The following is an 11,597-nucleotide window of genomic DNA, read 5'->3' on the forward strand; positions in this document are numbered from 1 at the left end:
GTATTTCTGAAAACAAAAACAAAACAAAACAAAAAAAATGATGGTGCTTTCCTCTATGTCTCCTTTGGAAGAGGAAGGAAAGAGATTTGTCTCCAATCATAATCACTGCTTCTAACAACTTTCTACGGATCAATAGCATCAGCAGCTAATATTGATCTCCAGCTCTAGGACCAGCTATTGGGAAAGTATTTGGAAATACAGAAAACCCTTGCTTCACTGACGTTACTAAAAATACTTTTTTTTTTCTGTTTCTACAGAAACAAGGTTTAACTGAAATCAGTCTGGGGCTCCTCAGTACAAGAGGCCCTGGAGTGTGTCCAGAGAAGGGCAACAGAGCTGTGAGGGATCTGGAGCACAAATCTGATGGGGAGCTGCTGAGGGAGCTGGGGTTGTTCAGTCTGGAGAAGAGGAGGCTTAGGGGAGACCTCATAGCTCTCTACAGCCACTTGAAAGGAGACTGTGGTGAGGTGGGGGTCGTCCTTTTCTCCTAGGTGACAGCAATAGGATGAGAGGGAATGGCCCCAAATTGCTCCAGGAGAGGTTCAGTTTGGGTATTAGGAAGACTTTCTTTTCAGCGAGAGCAGTGAGGCAGTAGGACAGGGAGGTGGTGCAGTCACCCTCCCTGGAGGTGTTCAGGAGCCGTGTGGATGTGGCACTGAGGGACGTGGGCATGGTGAGGGTGGGCTGGTGGCTGGACTGGGGGATCTTAGAGGTCTTTTCCAACCTTAATGATTGGAAACATAAGAATGGTCCTATGTAATCTCTTCTGCCTTTATGTGGACAGATGACATTTAGATGGTACAGGTGGCTTCATTACATGTCATTACGATAAAGCCTAAAAAAGGCTCTCCACATAAAATTATGACATGCAAGATCTTCAGTAGTCATAACAGCAAGGGTCTTGGTCAGAAAATATGGCTGAATAGTTCAGGAGTGGCTTTTCCAGAAAGCTCTGACACTCCACATTTCCAGACTGACACTTCAGTTGTACTCTGTTCAAACAGCATATGTGTTTGAAAACTGAGTTCATAATCATGTTTGGAATCCATTGTATACATATTTTTAAATGTCAGTGTTTCTAGTTAAACCTTGTGTTGTTATCCATGGTTTACAATGGAATACAGAAACACCTGTGCTGCACTGAACGTGCACACATTTGGGTTCTTCTCCAGAAGACTATTAATCATGAGCTAAGATATCAAAATTGTACAAACAGCCAAGATTTACATTCATTTATATCAGTTCTATGCTTTACACAATCCTTGGTCATCTGGAATTACTAGTTAATGTAAAGGCAGCATATTTTAAGAATCCCAGAACATTGTGGCATTCTACATATAGGACATTAAATCTGAAATATCAAGTTGAATGATTTGACTGTAATCATTTTGTCACATATTTACTACTGAGGTAATACAAGAAATAACAATATATACTTAAATAGCATATTTTTATAAGTTTTTTTTTTTTTCTTTTAAATTACTTCACAGCAATAAACTAGAGAAGAAATCCATTTTAAACAATGGGTAAATTGAAGTTCAGGGTGCTTCAATACTGTGATTTGCTGAAACTAGTAGTTGAAGGCATTGTAAATCTGGGAAGGAGATACATCCCACTTCTCCTATTCTGTAGTCTGATAGAAATCTATGTATCTAAGAAAACTATTCACCCCTTTATTGCAACACAAAGAATACTTCTTCATAACAGTTTGCATGTACTCCTCATTGTCATATTTGTGAAAATTACAGGATGCCTATAACTCCATTATTTATTTCATTTCATTTCATTTCATTTCACTTTGTGCAGGGCTGTGCCCTGTTTCATTTCCACAATACTCTTAGACATCAGATGCCTGGTACCCAAACATGTTAATGCTTTATCACACTGCAAAGCTGGTGATAAGCAAGAAGAAGATATCATCAAAAACATCTTAAAGAGACATACACTAAATTAGGAACACTGAAAGTCATTGATGCTCAGTAGCAGAGACATGCAAATCTGTAACAATTTTAGAATGAAGTATAAGTTATTCTACGGATGTTAAAAAAAAAAAAGCCAATATCTGCTATCTAATAAAACACCTGTTGCCTTCTCTTTTTTAGCTTTGCTACTCTCAATTCATCTCGGCTTCCTAGTATAAGTAGTATTTTAGTAGCATATGATCTCATTCGTGCTAAAATGGTGTTTCACAGATTGTCAGTCACTATTTAAAAATACACTTTAAATATTCCATCATATGGAAGATGTCCCAAGGAGAAATGAAGAAATATATATATATATATATATCCTTTGCTTAAAATTGTTCCTACAGCAAAATCTTCATTTTACAAATTCCTCTGAGCATGAAAAGAATCAGTTTTGAATATTTCTGATTTTGCTGCACATTTTTGCAGTAGCAAAAAAACTGTTATAAGAAACCTCTGCAGGAGCCATTTGGTCCTCTTTACTTAGATTGAGGCTGACCAGGTCAAAGCTGCTCCTTGCCAAGGAGAATTTAAAAACATGAAAACTGGTGGGTAACACTTTTAGTTCCACATTATGTGTAGAATTAAGGAAAACAACAAAACCCAAAACACCTTGATTGCAAAGCTCAGCATTTGCCAGACATTAAAAGCTTGATTGTATATTCCATTTTACCTGTCATGGTAATTGAAAAAATGCCTTCACATCACCCAGAACAACACCATTTCTTTATTGACTCAATCTCTTCTACAAGGATAACCATTTCAAATCAGCATGAAATGAGTAGAGAAATAAGTAGAGAAGTGGTTTTTTGTTTTTTTTTGTTTTTTATTTTTGGAATAAAAAAGAATAAAAATAAAAATAATAAAAATATTAATAAATAAAAATAAAATAAAAATAAAATAAAATAATAATAATAAAAAAAGAATAAAAAGAGGAATTTTAAAAATTGGCTTAGTCAAGGTAATACAGAATGACAGGAGCTGACTCAACATTTTTTTCACCTGTCTTGTGATCATCTGGAAATAACTGCAACTTGAATCATTTGAAAGTCTGACTATTGAAAAGCTCCAGCAATCTGTAGACAAAAACTGTGGGAAGCTAATGATGCTGACAGGAAGAAAACATAAACCTCTGAGACAGGAAGCTGCCAAAGGTCCTCGAATATTTATTGGATGAAGAGTAAGATGAAAGCTGAAGTTAGAAATATTACTGGAAAAGGATCGCTGTTGTCAGAAATTAACAGGTGCAAACATACACTCACATCAGCACAGAGATGCAAATAACCTTCAGAAATTAAATACAGGAAGAATACAGCAGGTCATCTGAATAGGGAATGATGAAGAGGGATATGGATAGACAGTATGCAGCAAAGCACTGGGAGATTAATAGACAAATATTCGAAGCTGGCACTGGCTAGAAAGAAACATTAGCACTCTCCTGAAAGCACTAAATCACAAATACATCAAGTTTATTTACTGATTGTGTCGCTAAACCATAATAAACTGTCTTAGGACAAAAGGACAGCTTTCTTACAGTCATGTAAAAGTTGTCATTCCACTTCAATTGGACCTTTCTTGTCCTAAGGAAATGCTTAATTCATTTTGCTAAAGAACTTACCTGGAGGAAATGCTGCAGAACATTACAGACTTATTCGATGATGGCTGAGGTCATCATGCTCCCATGGATACAGCCACAAGACTTTCAAACCAATACACTTCTTTTATCAAACTTTGTTGCTGTCAGGTAGAAATCAGCCTCCAAAAGAACCTGTGACAGAATCCCGAGCAGCAGCCAATACTCTGTGCCAATGGTTTTAGCAGTTTAACTAAAATATAGAGGACTTTTAACAGTATTTGCAGTAATGACTCTCAAACATACTGAACAGCTTTGAAAACCGTTATTTCTAGATAACAGAGAATAAGTACTGATTTTGGTAGTCTCTTATTTACACTTATGTCAGATTATGAATAGAATGTACATACCTGCTCTTCAATGCTGCCCCTTAGAGGACACATTCAAGAAATTCATCCATCTCCCGTCAAAGAGCCTTTGGAGACAGTACAAAGAGAATGCATCAGGACAATATAATGTTGTGCCATTTGAAACCTATTAACAATTTTGATTCTGACTGTTCACCATTACGGTATATTAACATGTCAAATTCCTTAATCACTTCTAGGAAATGCCTCTGCTTCAGTGATGTTTGTCAAACAAAGCGAAAGATTTCCCATACCGCTTTTGTGTAAGTCCTCTATTGACATCCCAGTTTTAACTTTGTGATTTTCTTCACATAGTCATCCACACTAATCTGAGAATAAAAAGAAATCTACAAACTGAACATGTACCCTTCTTTTTGTTCTAATTCTTTTTCCTTTTTATGTACTCCTTTTTGTTTAGTTCTGTTGTCAGTACCAGCTGATTGTCTTAACTCCATGGACTGTACCCAGGCTGCCACAGCTCCTGCTTGAGACCTCTCGATCCTGATACTCTTGTGAGGGCAACAAGAATGCCACCTTATCAGGGAGGCAGCACAGAATACTGCTCTCCAGATAATCTGAATTAAGGGATCCTCGTAAAAATGTTGAATAATCTCATCTTTCAAGATGCAGAAACTCTGTTTGAAGTCTGATGATACTTCGAATTCCAACAGATGTGTGCAGTTAGGTTGTAACATCTGGTAGCCATCTATTTCAGATGAAACATTGAAATGTTGTGATATTTAAGACTGAAGTCTCAAGTATTCTCCAACAGCATCAAAAGAAAAGCTGAAAGGTAGGTGGGGTAGCACATATTTGGGGACAAATTGCACATTCCAGGTTCAGATCAGTTCAGTTCAGATCATCACCCTGTTTGCCTTTTGACTATTGTCTTTAAACACAGCATAGAACTAAAGAAGTTGTTATTCGAATAATTAAAATGAAAATTACTCCTGTCTATTCACTCAATTCCTATACTTCTATAGTCATAATAAAATGTCACCCATTTAAAATTAACAAAACCAGCTATCAGTACAGCCCACGCTCCTTGAAATGTTAATTCCAATACCAGTAGCACTAAACAGTTTGTATTACCAATGATTTTCTATGAGTCTGTGCAATGTCATGCTAAGGATTCACTCTAATGAATTTAAGGGAGAAATACCAGAAGTGTGTATCTGCAATTCTTTAACACAGACACCTAGACATAAAGCATAAGGATTTATTTTTATTAGTTTTAAAGTAAAAATACCACGGATGACACCCTTAGAAATAGATACTCAGTGTTTTTTTATTTTAGTTTGGTCTGTGATCCCAGTATGTAAAATCAGTTATTAGCTCTCAGCTTCATAATCTCACATGAGTGTCACCAGAACACCACCTTTTGTTTTGTAGTTCTTCCATACCTGCCAGTGGTAACAGAAAGTCAAGACGAGCTACCACAGAGGATGGAGGCATAATGAAGTACCTCAGTAGGTGTTGGAGTTCAAGCTTTCAAACTGAAGGCTTGAAAGGCAGACATCAGACCGCCTAAGAGAGCAAAAGCTGTTACACTTATTTCTTCAAAACCACCATAAATAGAATCATATGTTGCTGAATGACTGCTTTGGGTTTTTCATCTTCTCTACAGATTTCTCTCTGAATCCTATTCCACGGTGATTTTTCTGAGTTCATGCACAAAGCAAGTCTAATTGTCAAATGTCTTCTTTTATTCCTAAAGCACGTGAAGTTCAAACGAAGCAAAAAATTTAGCAGTATGGTTCAGAGTTCTGTAGACTCTGCCCCCCAACATTTCCTTCTGTGAAAGTGCTGTCTTCAGGGCCAACCTATCCAAAACCTCTGTAAGTGATCAAGCAAGCAATTATTGTGTCAGAGTTGCTGGAAATGTTAGGAACACAGATGACTTCCATGTATATATGTGGCATGTTGATGTTCAAAGTGGTGGCATGGCTTGTTGCCACACAGTGTTCTACTTCAGGCACTGGTTTAATGTCTTCTGATTTTGTTGCCAGCTGGCTGAGAAGAAGGACTTCTGCTAATGGACCAGAATAACCAGTGTGAAGTTATATTTTTGGACCATTTTCACCCAAGGGAATGACTACCAGAAAATTTGCTGTGAATCTCACATGGGGCATTTCTGGGCTTCACAGTATAAAAAGGTTATTGAAAGAATCCAAAGGAAGGCAACAAAGCTGGTAATAGCACTGGAAGGGATGGTCTGTGAGGAGAGGATGCTTGTACTGTCAAGTCTTGTCTGGAAGAGGTCAAGCAGGTCTCATTGCTCCTCGCATCTACCTGATCAGAGGAAATGGAGGGGAAGGCATTGATCTCTTCTCACTGGAAATCAATGACTGGATGCATGGCAAAGCTGTGCTGGGGAGGCTCAGGCTGATATTTGGAAAAACTTTTTTGCTGTGAGTGTGGTCACACACTGAAATAGGCTTCCTAGAGGGGTAGTTGAAGCCCCATGGCCGTCAGTGTTCAAGAAGTATTTGGATAAAATCTCCAGTAAAATGCTCTAACTTTTGGTTACCCCTAAACCGGTCAGGCAGTTGGCCTAGATGGTCTTTTAAACGTCCCTTCCAAGGGAACTATTCTTTTCTGTTCTATTCTGTTCCATTCTGTTCTTTTGCTGCATGCATATTACAACACTGGTACATTCATAATTATCTGTTTCGAAGTTGTTATTAAAAAATATTTGCTGCTTACTTTTTACATTTAAACCATGTCTTGCTGCTTAAATGATACTTAGTGTATGGGAACTGCTGAATTATGACCCGAATCTCTGATTGATCACCTGAGGCAAGCAATGAGTGAACCATGGGAGCACAGATGAAGGCAATTCACCTGTGCTGCCAGAAGTGGTGGAGCCTGGCTGCACCTCTCCTAGACTCATTTAAGAGCTGGCTACTGAGGGGAAGGACCTCTTCTGCAGATCCCTCATCTGGAGTTTCGCAGTAAATCTGGGATGTGGGTAAGTGTTCTATTTATTCTCTTTTTGTTATTGTAATCTGCTTTGCCAAACTCTCTTGTTAATTCCATAATCATGATGTCTTTATATTCATTGAGTATACATTTAGGCAATTGTCCATTTACAGTATTTATATAACTATATAAATATTACTTTTTCCCTACTGTGTAACTTAAATGCCAATAGTATATTTTTCATCTTAACAGGTTTTAAGTGGTAGGTGATCTGACTGCTGTTCAGAGACAGGATCACAGTTTAGGGATTTAACTAATATATTGGAATCAAATCTTGTGATATGGTCCCAAATTTTGGTATGGATACATCTAGGGCCTTTGGCATGGCACTAAAGCATGATTTCCTTCTTTATCCAATGTGGTATTATATCTCCTACTTTGCGGAAGTGTATAGCATTTAGTTATTAACATTTCTTTAAATACTTAAGGGATTGTGTGAGGAAGACTATGCATCACTTGGCAAGATGTGATATTTAGCTACACCTAGGAAAGCTTATGCGAGACAGAAAGGGCTGCAAAGGTGTCCTTTGAACTCTTCTGGTTCACAACCAAATACAGAGTCAGGCCAATTGCCTGGCTGCTGGCAGATACATGGGGCTGAAAGAGAAGCCAGGAAATAATGGGATACATAGAAGTTCCCTAGGTCATGCTGGTGGGTCACAATCTGTGCTGGCAGCAGGATAAAGAGAGCTCTCCAATCCCTGGGCCTGATGCCTCATCTCTGGAACTGTTCAAGTCTAGGTAGGATGGGGTTTTGAGTAACCTGACCTAGTGGAAGAGACCCACATGTCAGGGGTGTTGGAACTGTATGAACTTTAAGGTCTCTTCCAAGTCAAACCATTCTATGGTTTAGAAGCAGCTGGACCAGGAGACTCTCACTGACCTAAGTTCGGGAGACTTCATGGGTTTCTCAACAGGTATATTCTGAAGATATACAATTACAAAACCTAAGATTAATCCCCAAATACAAACAGAGGTAATACAAGAAAGAAAATCTTCAGTTACTTGGACAAGGTCTTTAAGATTATTTGGGTAGAGAAATGAGGTATTAAAAAACTGAAAAAAGAAAAGACTCCACTTTCTTTTTTTTTTTTTTCCTAAACATTTATTATTGCTTTAGACTAACCCTTAGAAAATTCTAGATTGGTCCTCTGAGTCAAGGCAGGGCACAGTGCAGAAAGGTCTTAGACCTCAATGGCCCAAGTGCCAACCAGCCTAAGGTCTTGAGTTCACAATCCCACTACTTAGCTATATTTGCTTTAATTAGCGTCAGCAGAGTGAAAGAAATGCAGATCAGATGTGATAGTAGCTTGTTTCTAGGAGTCTGCAAACAGTTGTAATTTCTTTTATTCTTCATGACTTCAACTGAGTGCTATTTCTGCAGAAGTCTTTAGCTATCCAATCCTCAGCCCACCATCCTGTTCCAGTATTTCCTATCTTTTGAAAGTACAGCCTAAAATGACTTTCCCCCACTCCTCAGTTTGATGTTCTCCAAGTTTCCACATCCCATACATGCTGATAAATTCTTCCCACCTCCAGCAAGAGCAGCCAAACATAATAGCAGCTGGTTTGTATTTCCCAGATACTGTGCAAAGCACTGGAAAAAAAACTCTCAAATCACCATTTCAAGAACTAAAGAGAGATGACTCCCCAGGCCTTAACTGATGCCTGGATTTGGCTTTCTCGTGGAAAACAGAACATAATATCTAAATCTGTTGTTTTTACCCAAAGAATCTTTCTTATGCTATCAAAACCAGAAAGAGCTCAATGATTTTTGCTTTCCCTCATAAAGCAGATGTCCTTGGATTGTGTTTTGGTGTGTAGTGTGTCTGTGACTCATCACGATTTTATACCTGAATAGTACCTGCAACATAAAATAGTTCAAACAGCATCACTTCCATTCTGATACTATCAGCCTTTCCAATCTCGTTTGATTAGAAAAACTTCTGATCTCTTGCCACATATACAGAGAGAATCGAACATTATGGATCCTTAGCTCAGTGAGGGACTGTGAATGCTATTTTAAAATAAGTCAACATGTTCAAAGAATTCCACCCCATGCAAAGATGATTCCTCTCTAAATTCCCCAGAAGTGGGGACTTCAGGAGTGACCAGTTAATTGGATTAGCTATAGCAGAAAGCTTGTATATTGAGTTAAAAATACACTGATGGTAAACAAGTCTCTTTCCTGTCTTGGTTGTACCAGCAAGTGAGATAAGCCCGGGATGCATGTAGCATTTAACTCAGGAGCTGTGCACCAATGATCTAAGAAGTACTCATAGCTGATTAGAGCACTCCTTCTCGTTTTGTGACAGGTGAGATAATCCCAGTCTGGAAAAAGACTGTGCAATTTACTGCTGCTGTTACCAAGAGAATAAGAATGCTCATCTTGAATGCTCAGTCCTATGTGGTTCACACTTCTGTGTGTCCTGCATAAGTGTGATTCTCTGCAAACTAGGTGTGATCCTCAGGTTTTCATCAACATGATGCTCACATTTGATCACTGGACAAACATCACCACTGATTGACAAACACAATTTTACTCACCATCTCACCAAACACTTTTATGTCCCTTATTTTTCCAATTTGTCAGGTTCCCACTGTGGAATAAGTAAATAGAATCTAAGCCCTTTAACATTCTGCCCTTTTTATGAACTTCGCAAGATCTTGTTAAATTTTACCATCCCAGAATTTGACAAACATATGCCGACAGATAAGTTGGGGATTTCCAAGTGTACAGTAATAGATTTGGGCTGTCAAAAGGGCAGCCAACTGCCAATAGCCAACCCTGTGACCTTTGGATGGTCCTCTAGCATGGTGATGTCTGCACAGAATATAAATGAATAGCTAAAAAAAGATCAAGGCCAAGTCAAAGTCATGATTAAACACTGAGTCCCAAATACCTCCCAATTATAACAGAGTATTTTAGTTCAATATAGATTAATGTATACATGTATATGTTCATAATAATGTAGGTATATATATACATGTATATTCCAGAATCAGTAGTATACTGGTTTATAAAAAATGTAGCAACATAAACTTAACGGAATACATTGGAGCAAGAGAGCAGTTCCAGAAATAATAGAAGATAGCATAAGGCAACATTGCCACAGAGAGACTGTTGAGTGGTTCCCTTCTTCCTTACTTAAGAGCAAAAACAAATACTGAGTAAATATAACACGCACAAAAAAGAAAAAAAAAAAAAGATGCCTAGACTGAAGTGAAATGGACAGCTGAAGTGCTGAATAATAATAAGATTTAAACCAGAAGCTGCTTAAGTAACTGGATTTAAATAAAACTGGAGTGTCATGCAATGGTCCAAAAATTGAGAGCCCGTAGAGCTTCTTAGGGATCTCAAAAGAGTTCCAGAGACCCCCACATGGAGCTGCATAGTGTCTACATAGAGCTGCCTAGTGACCCCATAACAGTTCCATTATGACTTCTCAGAGCTCCATAGTGTTGCCCTAGACCTCTATAGAAACTCCATAGAGCTACATGGTGACATCAAAATAGTACCATTATGACCCCATGGAAGTCCAAAGTAATCCCTGAACTGTTCCATTGTGTCCCCATCACAGTTCCCTTGTGACCCCATAGAGCTTCCTAGGGACCTCAGAACAGCTCGAAAGACACCCCATGGAGATGAAAAAAGACCACATAGAGCTGCATATTGACCCCATAATAATTCCCTGGTGACCCTGTATAGCTTCTTAGGGACCTGAGAACAGTTCCATGGACACCCCATGGAGTTCCATAGAGACACCATAGAGTTCCATGGTGACGACAGAACAGTTCCATTATGACCCCATGCAGGCCCACTGTAATCCCTGAGCTGTTCCTCTGTGTCTCCATAACAGTTCCGTTGTGGCACCATAGAGCTTCTTGGGGACTTCAGAACAGTTCAACAGACAACCCCTAAAGATCCATAGTGACCCCATAGAGCTGACTAGTGACCCCGTAATAGTTCCCTTGTGACCGCACAGAGATTCATAGGGACCTGCTTACAGTTCCGCAGACACCCCATGGAGTTCCACAGAGACCCCATAGAGCTGCCTAATGACCCGAAAAAAGTTCCATTATGACCCCGTGGAGCTCCATAGTAATCCCTGAGCTGTTCCCTTGTGACCCCATAGAGCTTCAAAGAGACCTCAGAACAGTTCCATAGACACCCCATGGAGTTCCATAGAGACCCCATAGAGCTGCCTAATGACCCGAAAAAAGTTCCATTATGACCCCGTGGAGCTCCATAGTAATCTCCGAGCTGTTCCCTTGTGACCCCATAGAGCTTCAAAGAGACCTCAGAACAGTTCCATAGACACCCCATGGAGTTCCATAGAGACCCCATAGAGCTCCATGGTGACCCCAAACACTTCCATTATGACCCCACGGAGCCCCAAAGTAATCCCTGTGCTGTTCCATTACACCCCAATCACAGTTCCCTTGTGACCCCACAGAGCTCCCTAGGGACCTACTTACAGTTCTGTAGACACCCCATGCAGTTACACAGAGACCCCATTGAGCTGCCTAGTGACCCAAAAACAGTTCCATTATGACTCGATGGAGCTCCATAGAAATGGGTGAGCTTCTCCATTGTGAAACCATAACACTTCCCTTGTGACAACATAGAGCTTCTTAGGGACCTCAGAACAGTTCCATAGACACCCCATG

The 11,597-nt window shown here is 39.3% G+C and overlaps 1 protein-coding gene across 1 annotated transcript in view; it reads right to left on the reverse strand.

The window, feature by feature from the left end:
* MAP3K7CL (MAP3K7 C-terminal like) overlaps positions 1-3,618 on the reverse strand; it is a 34,753-nt gene extending 31,135 nt beyond the window's left edge. The window contains exon 1 of the mRNA XM_042868431.1: positions 3,583-3,618. The gene's annotated coding sequence lies outside the window, so the exon portion shown is untranslated. The remainder of the gene's footprint in view (positions 1-3,582) is intronic.
* Between the last annotated feature and the right edge of the window lie 7,979 nt (positions 3,619-11,597).

This window comes from Lagopus leucura, unplaced genomic scaffold (assembly GCF_019238085.1).
Source record: "Lagopus leucura isolate 7727_CA_CO unplaced genomic scaffold, USGS_WTPT01 Super-Scaffold_100001, whole genome shotgun sequence".
In the NCBI taxonomy this organism is placed as follows: Eukaryota; Metazoa; Chordata; class Aves; order Galliformes; family Phasianidae; genus Lagopus; species Lagopus leucura.